This window comes from Corvus brachyrhynchos, unplaced genomic scaffold, assembly GCF_000691975.1.
Source record: "Corvus brachyrhynchos isolate BGI_N302 unplaced genomic scaffold, ASM69197v1 scaffold231, whole genome shotgun sequence".
Lineage (NCBI taxonomy): Eukaryota > Metazoa > Chordata > Aves > Passeriformes > Corvidae > Corvus > Corvus brachyrhynchos.
This window is the reverse complement of record NW_008236177.1, coordinates 773,838-789,835: the sequence shown is the minus strand read 5'-3', so window position 1 is coordinate 789,835 and position 15,998 is coordinate 773,838.

Below are 15,998 nucleotides of genomic sequence, written 5' to 3'. Positions count from 1 at the left end.
AAGCACTGAAGAAGTAAATTCATCTCTTTCTCCACCAGAAAATTTCTTCAAGAACTCAAATAATATCATTTGGCATGCAAAGATAAAGTTTGGTTTCCTTCAAGAGACCAGAAAAGACAAAGGAATACAACACTAATATAACACAATAAGTTACGGTGATTCTATTTTGTACTCATCTCTCTGTTTAGATCATACCAAATGCTTAGGTATACTGAATCTTCTTGTAGTTCATAGTTCATGTGTATTTCTAATAGATGTTTTGATAGACTTAAGATCAGTCATACATTATTTGTAATGACAGATACTTCAGTATGAACATATTTTCAGTTAAGTAAATTTATCATCTTCATTACCCTGTGAGTTCTCACATGGATTTGCTATCCTTCAGGAAACTCCAGTCATGAGAACTCAGACTGAAATAATAGCATTCTGCTGCAAATTAGCCTAAATAGCAAAATTAAAATCCAAACCTGCTACAGTGTACATTAAAAAAAGAGTTAGATTTTCATATAAACACATATATATATTGAACTTTCCTCCACTTTCAGAAAAACACAAGAGGCAACTTATGAACAGGAAGTTCCACCTGAACACAGGAAAAACTTTTTTACTGTGCAGTGACCACGCACTGGAAAAGATCACCTAGAAAGGGTGTGGAGTCTCCCTCACTGGAGATATTCCAGAACCATCTGGATACAATCCTGTGCCATGTGCTCCGGGATGACCCTGCTTGGGCAGGGAGGTGAGACCAGATGACCCACCGTGGTCCCTTCCAACCTGACCCAACCTGTGATTCTGTAATACCTTTCTCCAGTTTTTTCTAAGATTTCACATGCATTTTTTCACCACCAATTGGTATGGGGTAGTTTTTATTTTGTTCAGCTTGGTTTTCTTTTTTCATTAGAAGGGGATTACTTGGGGGAGTGTTGTTTATTTTTTCATTGTTGGGTGTTTTGTTTTTTGGTTTTTTTTTAATGGTAGACAGCTTTGCATTACTTCTATAAGAGAAGATCCAAAATTGCTTCAACATTCTTCTTAGTTTTTAGAATAGCTACTCATACATGAAAATTCACTTCTGTGAAACATCCCTTGAAACAGGATTTTTGGCATTTAAAGAAGTTGCAAATCCTAACGTGAACAAGTAATCCAAAATTTTCAAAATTCAGGTTGACATTTTTTCCTATTATTACACTTATACATTAAATGTGTAAACTTCTGAAAATGCCTGAAGTTATTTCAGTGATAAACCAGGACCATATCTTTCATACTAACTGTCAGCAAGCCTTTCAGATATAAAATGAAATAACTGCTGATCACTCCTTGGCCCTCCAGTCAAGGAATCAGCTGATGGGTGGGAATGAGGAAGTCTCAGTTGGTGTGATATTGCTGCTGGTGCACCATTGTGGTAGTGATCAACATAAGCTGTTCTTCAACTCTCAACAACCCCACAAGAGAAGGGTTCTCTGAGACACCAGGCAAGGTAGGCAGCTGCTTAATTTCCCCCATCTCCAAGGCAGCAAAAAAACCCCAACAATGCCTTTTTGGGACCTTGACACACCTTCTCCTGAGGTAGTCTCTGGCAAGGAGACACACTCTCTGCGCCAGTCACAATAGGATGTTTCAGCCATTCATTGATAGGCAGGCTGATTTTAATCTCCAACAGAGTCTGCTGTTGGGATCCCCATCACTCCAGAAATACAGTTGAGTTCTGCCCCTGCACTGCGTGATGTCATTAGGGTTCACTGTGCACCAGTATTGACCAGAGCCTCATAATCCTGTGGGTCCAACATTCCAGGCCATGGGATCCACACAGTCCAGTAAATCTGGCTGTCCCTCTCCTCCACCAGGCAGGGCCCCTCTAATACTGATCTCACAGGACTCTCCACTTATTTCTTGTAAAAGTGGATTAAAACTTCTCTCCACAGAATCAGAAGTAAGATAAGCCTTTCCACACTGCCTGAGAAACTGTCCACTGCAGCAGGAACTTTCCACAAAGATCATCAACTTGCTTTTGTTCGTTGCTGTAATTCATGTACTTGTGTCTCTAGGGTTAAGGTAGGCTTTCCATCTCAATTCCTCACATCCTGTCAGTGGTCCCACAAGTAAAACCACGGGGTACCCTGTGGCAGTACCTTCTGTACCATCTTCTGAGCTGAAGGCCACCTGCAGTAAATCACTGAGGTACGAGCCCATACAGGTGGGGAGCTGGACATATTTCCTCTGAACTGCTGGAACTCACAGGACAGTTCATCACACAGTTTCTCCACAGTTGAGATGAGGGAGGAAGAAATACTGCCATACATTCATATTCCTCAAGGTGGTGAACGGCTTCATCCACTGTTGCTGCCGAAATGTCTTTCCAGACTAATGTAGCTGGTGGGTTGGTGTGTGACAATGGGGCACTCCGTACAAATTTCTGTTACATGGATCAGACTTTGTCTGGATCTGTGGGTATGTGTTGTTCAGGCCGTAATAAGTCACCTCTCAAAGGGCTAATTCCCCTAGTTATTGGATACCTTTCTCTGTGCAGTCCATTTTCCTGGGCAACACATAATATCTTCCTTGGAGGGAAACCTTTCCCTCATGATTGATAGGATCACCTCCAGAGGTTAAGGACTTGAGTCACTTCTCCAATTACTTCATCAATGCCTGCTTCCCTAGAAAGTGATCCCAGCTGTTTGTCTTCTCTACCGTCTAATTCCAAACTGCTAGCCCAAATATCTGAGCATCGGAGCAGCCAGGTGGTAGGTAACATGTTCACTGGGATGATAGCCAAAATCTTTTTGTATATACCACAGCTCACCCAAGGACAGGGAGCAGTGTTTAGCCCTTGTTCTATCTCTTCCTCCTGTTGCCCTCCCTGTTCCCTGTTACTAAACAAGATGATTTTTTTTGCATTTCCTGTTGTTTATAGGGACAATGACAGCAGAACATGCTGGTTCTGTGGCTCAGCTCCAGGGACTGTCATTGGGGTTGGAGTCGCTACAGGGCCTGCTGTCCTGTTACCAGCTTCAAAGACCTTCTCTTCCCTTGGAGGGTACTGAGTAGCATTGAGCAAGGTTCAACAGGCCTGGGCCAGATCCCAGCACGTTGCAGAGATTTGCGTGTGTATGTGAAATTGTCAGACTCACTTTTTCCAAATATGTTGCTAGTTATTCCAAATTCTGGACTTATTCAGGTGCAAAGTTCCAAAAGATGGGGGGCACCCACTGTCCTAGGTAGCTCCCCACACTATCCCACAGACCCTGCTACCCATAAATATCCAGCCTGAGGGTAGATCTCTGGCTGATGTTCTTAATTAGTTCTTTAACCTTAGAAAAACCGGAACCACATACAGTAATGTGCTAGTTCCTAGCAAAAGGACCATGTTTGTTTCAAGGGTATTAAAAAATCTTTAAAATTCTCAAAAGATACTTTAATCAGCCTGGAGGCAATAAGGGACATATCTCCCCCATAGGTTGACTCTCCAAGGAGAAAAGACAAAGGTATTATTATTAATAGTTCCCAATAGGTGACTCCTGAGACACTGAATACATGTACCAGAGTAGTTTCATGCCCAGCAATGCTATCATATCATAAGCCCTTCACATCACTTTTTTCTACTGCAAAGTACAAAATGATAACCCTTAAGCTCAGGCCCCATGGAGGATAAACATCACCACAGGGAACACACAGAGCAAGTCTTAACCCTGAGAGGAAGCACAACTCTGATAGCAAATAAATCAACATTGTGACCAGAAACTACTAAATCTACACAAAGAATGCTTACAACAAATTTTTTCTAACATGCTCCAGTCAGATCTGTCATTATCTCAACCCTTTGATCCCCACATATTGGGGGTCAAAAAGGACTGTCATGGTTTAACCCCAGGCAACAATCATATACCCTGCAGTCAACTCACTCACCTGCCCCTCCACCCCACCAGTGGAATGGGGTGGAGAACAAGGAAAACAAAACTAAAAGTCATGGGTTGATATAAAATCAGTTTAGTAATTGAAACAAAGTAAAATATCATCATAAAAATAATAGCAATAATGATGGTAATAAAAGGGAGAGAGACAGATAAAACCCAACAAGGACAAGCGATGCACAAAACAATGGCTCACCACCCACTGACCCATGCCCAGCCTCCCCCCAGGTAACTCCCACGTTTGATATGTGAGTATGATATTCTGTGGGATGGAATATCCCTTTGGACAGTTCAGGTCAGGTGAACAGGCCATGTTCCCTCCAAGTTTTTTGTGCACTTCCTCACTAGCAGAGCATGCAAAATGGAAAATCCTTGATTTAGGGTAAGCACTATTTAGCAACAAACAAAACAATCAGCGTGTTATCAACCTCATTCTCACACTGAATCCAAAACACAGCATTGTACCAGCTACAAAGAAAAAATTAACTCTATCCCAGCCAAAATCAGGACACTTCATAATGTTTATATTAATTTGTTCAATCTCAGTAATAAATATTTAATCAATCATGTAATCTCCTTGTGACAAAAAACACAGAATACATCAGACTGAGGCAGGCTGAAAAAAATTTCAAAGATAAGGCTTGCATAGGTTTGGTTGCTTGACAGGTACAGGATCAGCCCTAACAACAGGAAAAGTCAGAACAAGTTCTGTTTGGAAGGCATTTGGACCAGTCAGACCTGAGCAATGAAACAAATAGTGCCAAAAAAGTAGAACTGATGGGTCCCATGAGGGACAACTCCTGTGAGTGACAGTTACCCACATCCTGACCTGGCCCATGGACTTGCTTTCCCAGGATTAGTACCCTTGACATGGCAGAGATTGCTGAGGCTCATCTATTTCCAAGGCCACTTCTCTTTGATAATTATTCACATGGGGACCACTGACATCAGTAGGGGAGACCCTGAGGTGACTACAAGCTCTGAACACTTGAGTAAAGAACCTGGGCACCCATACAGGGCTCCCATTCATCCCATGGTCAATATATCTTATAAGGTCAATATATCTTAGTAAGGAGCAAAAGTTTCCTAAAGATGAATGAACCTCAAGATCCAACTAAAGACAGGAAAATCCTCTATATGTGCAAACAGGTCTTCTCGTAATGTCAACCAACAAGGGTTTCAGCTCACCAGTAGGTAAGTTCCCTAGAAAACTGTCTAACTTTATTCAATAGTTAAAATTTTCTAATCAACTTTACAGATGAATGGAGCTAAATACTAAAGACAGATTATATCACATTCAAAAAAATGACAGATTAAAATGCTTGACCAAGGGGAAAAGAGAGAAGGTGACAGTAGCTTGGAATTAGAATACAAATAGAATTAGGATATTCCATTTCAAACAGCTTTGCATGTTCTTATGCTCATTTCTAATCACGTCCTGCTTCTTTAATACTGCCGATTGTGCAAATTCACTTTGCACCATATGCATTTTCTACTTTTATTTAGAAAAAAGCAATTCTTTTCATTTCGTGATCCTTTTAAAGAGCTAATTATAAATATAAAAATTCAAATTCAATAGACAAAGTACAGATGGTTAATCTCAAGTTATAGAGACCTTAATTTCATTTTTTATAAAAAAATTATTGAAAACATTTTATAATACTGGACATGCAGTAGTGCAATGATTTAGATGAAATCGAAGAAGTTTGTTATAATTACCATTTTTAAGTGTAATAAATTATCATAGAAGTCAAGTTATCAAAAGTAAAATTTTTTCTGCGTTAGACAAATTTAAAAAAATATACTTACTATTCGGTAAGTCAGCAAATCTGGTCCTGCTGAGATAATGCACAAAGGTTAAAGTGACATTTTATTACCTAAGTCTTATATCCACATTTTGAGACAGCTCCCCACAGAAGAAAATAAAAGAGAAAAGCTTATTATATACATTTTAAGATCACATTATTACAATTGATGTTCTACAGCAATGCAAAAAAAGAAAAAAGACTTATTAATGAATATACTTCTTCAATTTTATGTGTCAGCATTAGGTGGGGTGAGAATTTGTAACTCATCTTAAAGATTTATTCTGAAACTACTGTCAAAAGTGAAGTCTAGACCAAATGTAACTTTTATTTCTTTTGACATTTGCTTGATACACAAAATTACATTTCAGGAACAGTCAATCCAAAGACCGTATTTCTGTCACTGAAATCACGTCTTTTGATGGAACTTCACTTTTTTGCTGAGAAAGTACCCAAGAAAAAGATATATTATTTGCTATGGCTCTGAGAGTGCCACGCAAGTCTTCTGCTGATTTAATCACAAAGTTTTTAATTTGGAAAGAGCTAAACTAGAAGTTCAACATACCTGTGAATACATTGGTCCCACAAGAAAAAAAACCAGCGACCAGAATCCTTAAGGGAGCATAGCATATTTCTTACATTTTAATCTCCACGGACTAACAGGATCCAAAAGAAAAGCTGTAACATTCCAATCATAAAAAGTGCTACAAAAGAGTGCATAAATTTTAGAACTAAATACTTGCTCTGGACATATGGAAAAAACCTTATGGTGTGTAAATTATCTTGGGTATTAAAAATTTCCTAAGTTTATTTTCATTCATTGTCTCAGCTACAGTATGTAGTCTAGTATAAACCACTGTGATGTAGCTCTATTAACTAATTACACTAAAGAGACAATAAAACTAAAAGGTTTGGAGGCCTATGAATTTATAGAAGGAGAGTAAACTTGTACTTCCATATTTGGGTCTCCTACTGCTTTGAGAGATGGAAAGTAAGGCTGTTTCTAGAGCAGCACTTTGAGCAGAACAGGCAGGGAACTCCTCTGACAGATAATCTCTCCATCCCACCAAAGCAAAAAAAAAAAATAAATGCAAAGAAAAAGAAGCAAGTCTATTCCGGGTCATCCCATCAGTGGGGAAAAAAAATAAAAAAATTGAGCAGGTGGAGATTTCCCAATAACACAGCCTTGAATTTCAGCAGTGTAAGAAACTTTTCTTCTTCATGCTCTTTGCATTTACTTTTTTCATATTTTTATTAAACACTGTAAAAGCATAGCTAGAGGATACTCTAGAGTCCAAGATTTAAAGGAAAGGAATAAGGAACATTCTTATCCAAACCACTATTTTCAGTTTAAGGATTTAAGAGCTTCTAATAGTTTCTCATTAGACTGTTGTTCTGCTTAGTGTTCATTACTATAATGATATAATAATATAAATAAAATAAAGGCTCTCTCCTTTCCAGATCCTTCTCCAGCCACTGAAGAACAAAAAAATATATATATTTTTTTTTTTTTTTAAATCCCCAATTAAGCCTCATAAGTAGGTTGAGAAAGGGGATTCTGCCCCTCTGCCCTGCTCTGCTGAGACCCCACCTGCAGTGCTGCATCCAGCTCTGGGGTCCCAGCACAGGAAGGACAGGGACCTGTTGGAGCCAGCCCAGAGGAGGCCACCAAGGTGATCAGAGGGATGGAGCAGCTCTGCCATGAGGAAAGGCTGAGAGAATTGGGATTGTTCAGCCTGGGAAAGAGAAGGCTCTGGGGTGACCTAATTGTGGCCTTTCAGTACCTGAAGGAAGCCCACAGGAAAGATGGAGACAATTTACAAAGGCCTGAAGTGACAGGACAAGGGGCAATGGCTTCAAATTGACAAGAAAATAGGTTTAGATCAGATATTAGGAAAAAATTCTTTACTGTGAAGGTGATGAGGCACTGGCACAGGCTGCCCAGAGAAGCTGTGGCTGCCCCCCTAAAAGTGTTCAAAGCCAGGTTGGATGGGGCTCTGAGTAACCTGATCTAGTGGAAGGTGTCCCTGCCCATAGCAGGGGGGTTGGAATGAGATGATCTTTAAGGTCCCTTCCAACCCAAACGATGCTGACACTTACAGGCAGTTCTTACAGACACTTCAGTCAAAGTGTTCCTAATACATGCTACTGCTCAACACTTCATTTACAGTAAAATTATGGTCAATTAATATAATTTCCTAATAACACCTTCATTCAGCAGCTCTCTTTTCACACCAAAACTTCTAGATGTGTGTGCTCTTACACCTCTATTCCCTATTGACATTTATTTGATCTCAACTTCTTTATCAGCCAGATGAAATTTTAGAATTCACAGCTGGATTTTCTCTATCTGGAGGTCACACAGAACCAAACTTAATATTTGACAGTGTCCCTGAGGCTGGGGGAAAGAATGAATGTTTCTCTCTTTACCCTGAAATGATATTACTAACAAAATCACCAAATACAAGCTGCTGTTTAATTGTGGTCAGATTAGGTGAGAAATGGTAGAAGAATAACATGTAGGGAAGCTGTTCTCCTACCACTGAAGATGCTTCCTAGATAAGAAAACAAGGACCTTTCCAAGTTACTGAATTCTTGCAGGAAGTGGCTGATGTCTCACAGTTGTAAACAGAAGTTCAAACTTCTAAGAGAAGCATTTTCTTGACCCATATGAGGATGAGAAAGTAAAAATCTGTTTTCCTTCCTTAAGGAGATAAACTCTCTCATTAAACGGGTTGGCCTTAAAATGTATGTGGCTTGTTTGGTTTATGGAATCCAGTCTGAAAAGTTGGAAATCTGAACTCTCAGGAATTGCTTTTATTTTGGGTACCATACAGAGGTCACCTTAATAAATAAAAACACTTAAGAATTATGTAAATCTCTGTATGTATGGACATCCAAAAAATGCAAGCATGTTTTACAGTGAAACGGGCACTGTGTAAATGCAGTACAGTGATACATGTCTTTTTCTCAGTCCCTCTCCGGATTATTTCTGCTCAGACATACACATATCCAATTTTATATAATTGAAAATATGCTAACAAAGAATCATCACTGCAAGTCCTAAGGGTTCTATAGGGGCAACTAGTAGCATCCGTATGTGGAATCTTGGAACTGAACATTTTAAAAATTTATTATTACCACAGTTTATGATAAAAATCAGTGGTATGCTCCATGACGGTAAGGAAAGATTTGTAAATAAAAAACAAAAAAAACCCCAAACTAAAACAAAAAAACAAAGAAAACACCCAACCTAAAACAGCACATTAACAAAGGTCTCATTTTGAAAGGAAATTTATTTAACCCTGGGGATTTGAGTACATTTCAGGTAGAGATTTTTTTTTTCCCCTCTCTATATACCGCTAAACCTCATATTTGTAACACACTACAAAATTATTTTCTGTGCTGAAAAGGCTTCTGTTGAGTCTAGAAATGTCTTTTAGCTATATTCCCTAAAATCTATCCAGAGATATAAAAAACTAATACACTTTGTACTCTCAGACCTTTTTCCATTATTTCCTCTTCGACTATTTTTCCATTATTGTGACTGACGAAGATTAAAAAGTTTTGAGTAAATTAAAGAAAGATGTTATTCAAATATTGAACTGACCCCTGCTTATTTCCAAACTAGAAATGGGTATATGGATATTTTTCATCCTCAAACTGATCATGTAAACAGACTGGAAGTTTAATGACTTCCTGGTAGTGGGAAAGATAAGAATTCTTCTCTTTCTCTGAATGCAGTGAAAATTTACAGAGAGCTGGAACTCAGAAATTTAGCTTTTTCACCAAGTGAACAAGAGTATAACTAGCTCAATTTGATCACAGATGTTTAAGTAGCATATGCTTTACTTACTGGATGTAGGTGTGATCATACCATGAAAGAAATCCTTCTAAACATTACAGTATGTGCACACAATAATCCTCAGATGATCCCAGTATCACACTTTTGAATTACTCATGTTGGAATCAAAGATCCAAAAATCAAATTATTTCATTTCTAAAACTTTCATACCACTGCATTGTAGAAGAACTGTATTTTATGTACCTTAAAAAACCCCTAAACAAAACCCCCCAAACCTATATCACATACCCCACAAGACTACATGGAATTTCAGTTAGCGATAAAATGGTGCACACTGAGCTGTAACTTTAATTTTAAGCCATTCTTCGTTTTACTGCATCACAAATATGACTACAATTGGTACACAGAAGCAAAAGCAGAACAAAGTCAAACAGCAGCTTCACATATGTAAGCAACACAGAGAGGATTTCAAAATGAACATGGAACACATGTCTTAGGTATTCAGTGTAATCCCCAAAATATCCATATAAATTGAGAAGTTGCACGTCACTGACTTTTGTTTAAAAAGCAACAGTTCCTAACTTTTCCAGAAGTGCATAGTGGCTTTCACCAGTTGAAATTTCAGCCTTATTGCGGGTACACATCTACTTCTCTAAAATAGAGTAGCTGCTAAATTTCAACACTGGATATATTCTTAATGAAGTCTGACAAAAAAAAAAAAGTTTATACACTTTTTAAGAATATAAAATCAGGAACAAAACCCCCAGTGCTTCACAAGTGGTATTATTACAGGGAGTGAAGAAAACTTGGTTTCAACTCAAAGCATCCAAGTGTCAGCACTATATTGAGACACACCATGAAATACACTTGGATGAACTCCAAGATTCAGAACCACCAGAAAAGCAATTGAGTGTTTAAGAGTTCATCTGTCTTTCTGACATAGTATGGATTCAGTCTCCCTAGATGAAAATGTCCTGGCAACCTCAGCAATAAACCAGCAGTCCTAGTTTTACTCTGTCAGTAAATAAATGGAAATGTAAAATTTTACCTCATTGCCCTGTTTTGACTTAGAGGACAGAGAAATATATGAAAAATGCAATATATTTTTAAATTGGTGCTATATAACCATAATAATCTCCAAAACATTACATTTATTCATAAAGACACTGCTGTCTAAAAAATTATTAAATACTGGGATATGTACAAAGACTGCCAGACAGGACATGCTATGGTAAGAAATACAAAAGAAAAAAAGGGGATTTGGTTCCTGCACTTATATTTTGCACGTTTCCTTTATTAGCACCAGCCTATGAATCAGCCTTAATTACTGTATGAGTAGAATTAATTCCTTAAATATCAACAGGGATGTAGTGATATCTTATGACTGCTAAACCATATGATATACCACACTAGCACATCTTGAACAAAATTTGATTATACAGCTCTTTTGGAAGTAGCAGCAAGTGTGTAGGTAAAGATGTATCACCTTATAAACACTCAGCTGTTTGGGTTTTTTTAATTTCTTCAATATTGAAATGAATAGCAATATGGAGAAAGAAAATTCCATGTCACATCATAGGAAATTTATTAAAGGTTATTCTAAGCAGACCTCTACAAAGAGTATCCATATGTTCACAGCCTACTCAGAGCATCTAAATAAACATTTTTAGGGCTTAAATGTCAGTTTATAGAATAAGTTCCATTACCAACTCAGTTGAATGCATATTCCCTGTACAGGAGAAGCAAGAACATGACTTCAAGCAATACTGTTGTTTGATTATATTTGTTGTTCTTACCCTAAAAAATTTCTTGCTTTCAGAGGCCTGCCCCTTTTTCACAGATTAGTTCAGATTAAAATAGTTGAAAGCAAAAATGAAAAATAATTTAAAAATAAGGTACTTAAAAAAAAATCACCAAAAAAAGACTTTTTAAAAGTCACTTTCACTCTAAACAGTAACAAAATTGCTAAGAAAAAAGCAGGGAATTCAGTGCAATTTATAGCAGATATTAGAGTCAAAAGAGAAAGAAGTGGCCAAACATATTAAAGAACACAGCTACTGAAGTATTACATAATGAGATTCCCAAGCCAGTACCAGAAGGGTTATTTTTTTTTTTTCTTTTCTTGTTTCATAAGTACTTCACAAGCTCTCAAATGCACACGATTTGAAGGGTTTGCCTCTATGGTAACGAAAGGAATTTAAATACTCTTTTATTCAACTATTTCAGATGCCATAACAACCGATAGAATGCACTTCTAGTCAATTTTTAAGAAGGGATAAGTTATAAGTTTTACTTAAGAATATGTATTTGTTTGCTACCATTTTTGTTTTCCAGTATTAACCTAATAATTGTTTGGCTTACATTAACAAAATTTTCAGATCTCTCACTGAGTCTATTATTGAGTCTACTTTTGACAACTGTCCTTTCAAAATCTCCTTGGTTTTGTTTCCTCAACATAGCAAGCAGTAAAATTAAATCCAAAGAAGTCTTGGTATCTCTCAGTACTGTGAATTCAGACACACGCAAACACCCTACCAACCACTCCCAAAAACACCAACCAAACAAAATCTGCACACCGAACAATGCAACACAACATTGATTCTGCCAAAATAAACTCTACCAAGCCATGAATGTGGTTTAAGATAAGGACCTGTGCAGAAGAAACTAGGCAGCCACAGGCCTCCTATAAGAAATCACAGAATATGCTGAGTTGGAAGGGACCCCCAAGGATCACTGAGTACAACCCCTGGCCCTGCACAGGACACTCCAACAATCCCACCTTGTCCCTGAGAGCACTGTCCAAATGCTCCTTGAGTTCTGGAAGCCTTGGGGCTGTGACCACTCGCTGGGGAGCCTGTTCCAGTGCCTGACCATCCTCTGGAGGAAGAACATGCTCCTATTACCCAAGTCCTTGCGGTTGCACATCTCCTGACAGCACAGGCCAAGGGCAGCTCCCACCACATACAGCCTTGTGCCCATCAGGCCAAGCTGCAAAGCCTGGCAGACACCAAAGCCCAGCCTAATCAATAGGGTGAGCTGCCCACTCGGAAATGGATGTTCTGGTTATCACATTGTCCTATTCCTCTAAAATACCTCAGGGATGTAACCCTCCCTTCAAGCTCATTTGTTCAGGCCATCAAGGCCCGAACATTTTTGTCTCCCTAAAATCTGGACATCACCTACATCAGTTAAAACACCAAAACATTAGTGTTTGCTATACACATCAAAGGCACACAAAATCATCTAAACTGCACCCTTGTGTCTGGTTAAAGAAATGCCAATGGGGATAAAATTTCCAAGAGTGTCTAAACTGGCACAGATCTTATCAGACAGGGGCTTCACATACTGTTTTCCCCAACAGGAAGTTCCCACTTCCCTAGTCCTGGGTTGTTATTCCTGCTAATGCACAAGAGAGAAGGCACCTTTACTGAGCTATGTCCCTCCACCCCAAGGTGAGGGACAAGAGCGAAGAGCAATGGGAGAAGCTTTCTTGGCCTTCCCAGGACAACAAAAATCATAGAACCTACAAATGGTACCACCTTCTGAGAGAAAATCAGCAACTTGTGGTCTGAATCTCTGAAGCAATAAGAAAACATCTTAGTACATGGTTTGAACACAAAATTACCAGCTAGAGTTCTGTAAGGCAAATCAGACCTTTCCCCAAACTTTCAATGTTTCTCATTTTATCAATATTGTAAGATTGAAAAAGCTAAAAGTAGTGATAGCTTTCTATAATAAAAAAAAAAAAAAATTGCAATCAGTAAAGCAGGAAATTCTTCACTGCTTAAACTTCACTTTATTTAATGATAGATTTTTCAAATTAGTTACCCTGCAGCTTATAGTACCTGGTCTTATCAGAACTGGTCAGCTCAACACCTGCAGGCTGAAATCTACTACAAAATAAACCAAGAAAGAAGATTAAATTAGCATCTAATCTCCTTTTTAGGTGAATTTCAGTTTTATAGCTCTTAAGTAAAAACTAGTAATTTGTTATTAAATTCAGAAATATATTTTCAGCCTTGAAACTGCTTGATGGATCAAAGAAAAAAGGAATCCTTTTTCCACACAAAAGCTCAAGATACAAAGAAAAAAAAGCCCTAATAGAAACTTTGCCTCAGCCAATTTTATTAGATTAATGCAGTATGACAAATCAATGTAATATTCCCATATTTATGGCTTATAAGAGAGATTGGTTGTTCAGCTATGTAAATATAATTTGCTTGGTTGGGATTCTTTTCCCTTCCTTCCCTGAATTCACATTTTACACACCTCACACGACAGAAAAGCCAGGTGAGCACAACCTTTTTAAGACTTTTAAGAATTTTAAGACTCAATGGACAGAAGTGATGCATTAACTCCTTGTGTCCCTTGTTTTTTCTATTCAGTGCTTATAGGTAACAATTTCTGTGGCCCATTAATCCTAAGAGGACTTCAGCAAAGGTAAATTCTGTAGTTCTCACCTAGAAGGATTATATGAGCAGTACTTTCACTATACAAAAGACCCCACAAACATACAGACACACATCAAGAAAAGATCTGAGAACAGAGCATGAATTTTGCCACAAAGATACAAACTTCCTTTCATTTGGTGTCAGCCTACCCTTTGCTTTTTAATTTTCTTCTTAGAAAACCCAGCCAAAGAAAAAAAGCAACCAAAACAAAACCAGTTTTTAGCTTTTCCACAGGAGGTTCTCAAGCTTTAAGTTTTTTAGTTTTGTTTAAACCACTAAAGAGCTCATCATAAGCCAGCATATGTTGTAAATAGTTATATCAAAATAATTACACTGTTCAACAAAGTAATATGTTAAACTCAGCTATAAAATGGCTAACTATTCATTTTCAAAGGCACCCAGAGGTCTATTAAAAAAAAAACCCAACATAAATTTAAGAAATTGGGGTATTTGATTCAAAGTTTGTTAATGTAACAGATGTCAAGTGACACTACATATACCCAAATATATTTAGAAGCTTTAAATCAAAACCACATGATTTATTACAAGTTGTCAGCTGTTAACTGGCTCTTACCAAACTGTTCTGACATTTTGACTTATTTTTTAGTTAGGGGGAAAAAAAAAAATCTAAGTCAATCTTTTTATGATCATTGTAGTTTCAGGCTATAGTAACTAAACCCATGTTTGCTATTTTTTTTTGCCCCAAATCTAAATATTTTCCACAGAAAAAAGACATAACCACTGCTTTAAAAATCTCCCCAGATGTTAAAGGCATCTTTCATACAAGATTTAAGCTGGTCAAAGCATTCTACACCATCCAGGCATGCTGTAGCTTCCTTACATTATAGAAATTTTTTGGAAATACACAATAATCTCTAATTTCCTTTCCAACTGAACCCTCAGAATCACCCTGGGTCACTCTTGAAATATAAGATGGAAATGTAAAAGTTTAACATTTAAGAGATGACCTTATCTGTAAAACAAAAAAGACCATTCAATTGTGGATAAACAAGTAATTATGTTCTTCTGTAAAAATCTTAATCAGATTTTTTTTTTTTTAAATCATATGGAATTGTTTGCACAGTGCTTCAAATATAAACCTTGTTTGGACAACTGTGATATTAAAATCTATTTTTAAGAATTTACCTCAAGACTTTTCATAAGATACTGCTGATACTGCGCTTATTGTTCTGAAAATGTTTCCTTTCTTCACTGAGGAAAACTGGCAATTCAGCACTTCAGCAAAGAGCATTTACTTGCAACAGACTACAAAAACATGCTCCAAGAAAACACATTATGGAAATACTGCACAGCCTAATCCATATTTTATAACTACAAGAATAAGCAGAATATATATGCTAAACACTCTGGAATGTTGGCTTCCCCCATCAAAACACCTGCATTGTTCTTCTTAAGGGAAGCAATGCAGACATTAATACAATTGTGCCAACAGAACTCATGGCAATCAACTTGCATTCTGAATGCATGGGATACTTACCAGTTAGAGATCCAATTACATACAAGACACCCCATTCTGCTATAAGATATTTCATGCATATTTACAGGGTTTTTAAAGCAATAAATGACTCATCTGATTTAACTAGCTTTGATGTTATGTTTCTGTTAAATTAAAAAATGCTCCAGTTCTGCTTGTTACTCCCTTGCTAGCTATGACATGCTGCCACCAGGTGGAGATAATTTAATAAGAAACAGATTTATGTACAGAGACAGTGGGAGGAACTTCATAATATAAAATTGTTACTGTAAATTAACCAATGAAGGAAAAAAAAAGAAAATCTCTGAATTAACTACTTAACTGGGACATATACTTTGTATCTGCCACTGACATTAACATATAGAGACGGCCAAAAATTGGTAAAAAATATTCTGAAAAATCCTCACAGATTTGATCTTAGAAATTCATAAATTCATACAGAAATTCATTACAAAGGCTCAGCAGCAGTCACTCAACCAGAGAACCAGTTCAAATACAAGCCTGCAGCATTACACTATTTACCCAGCATGA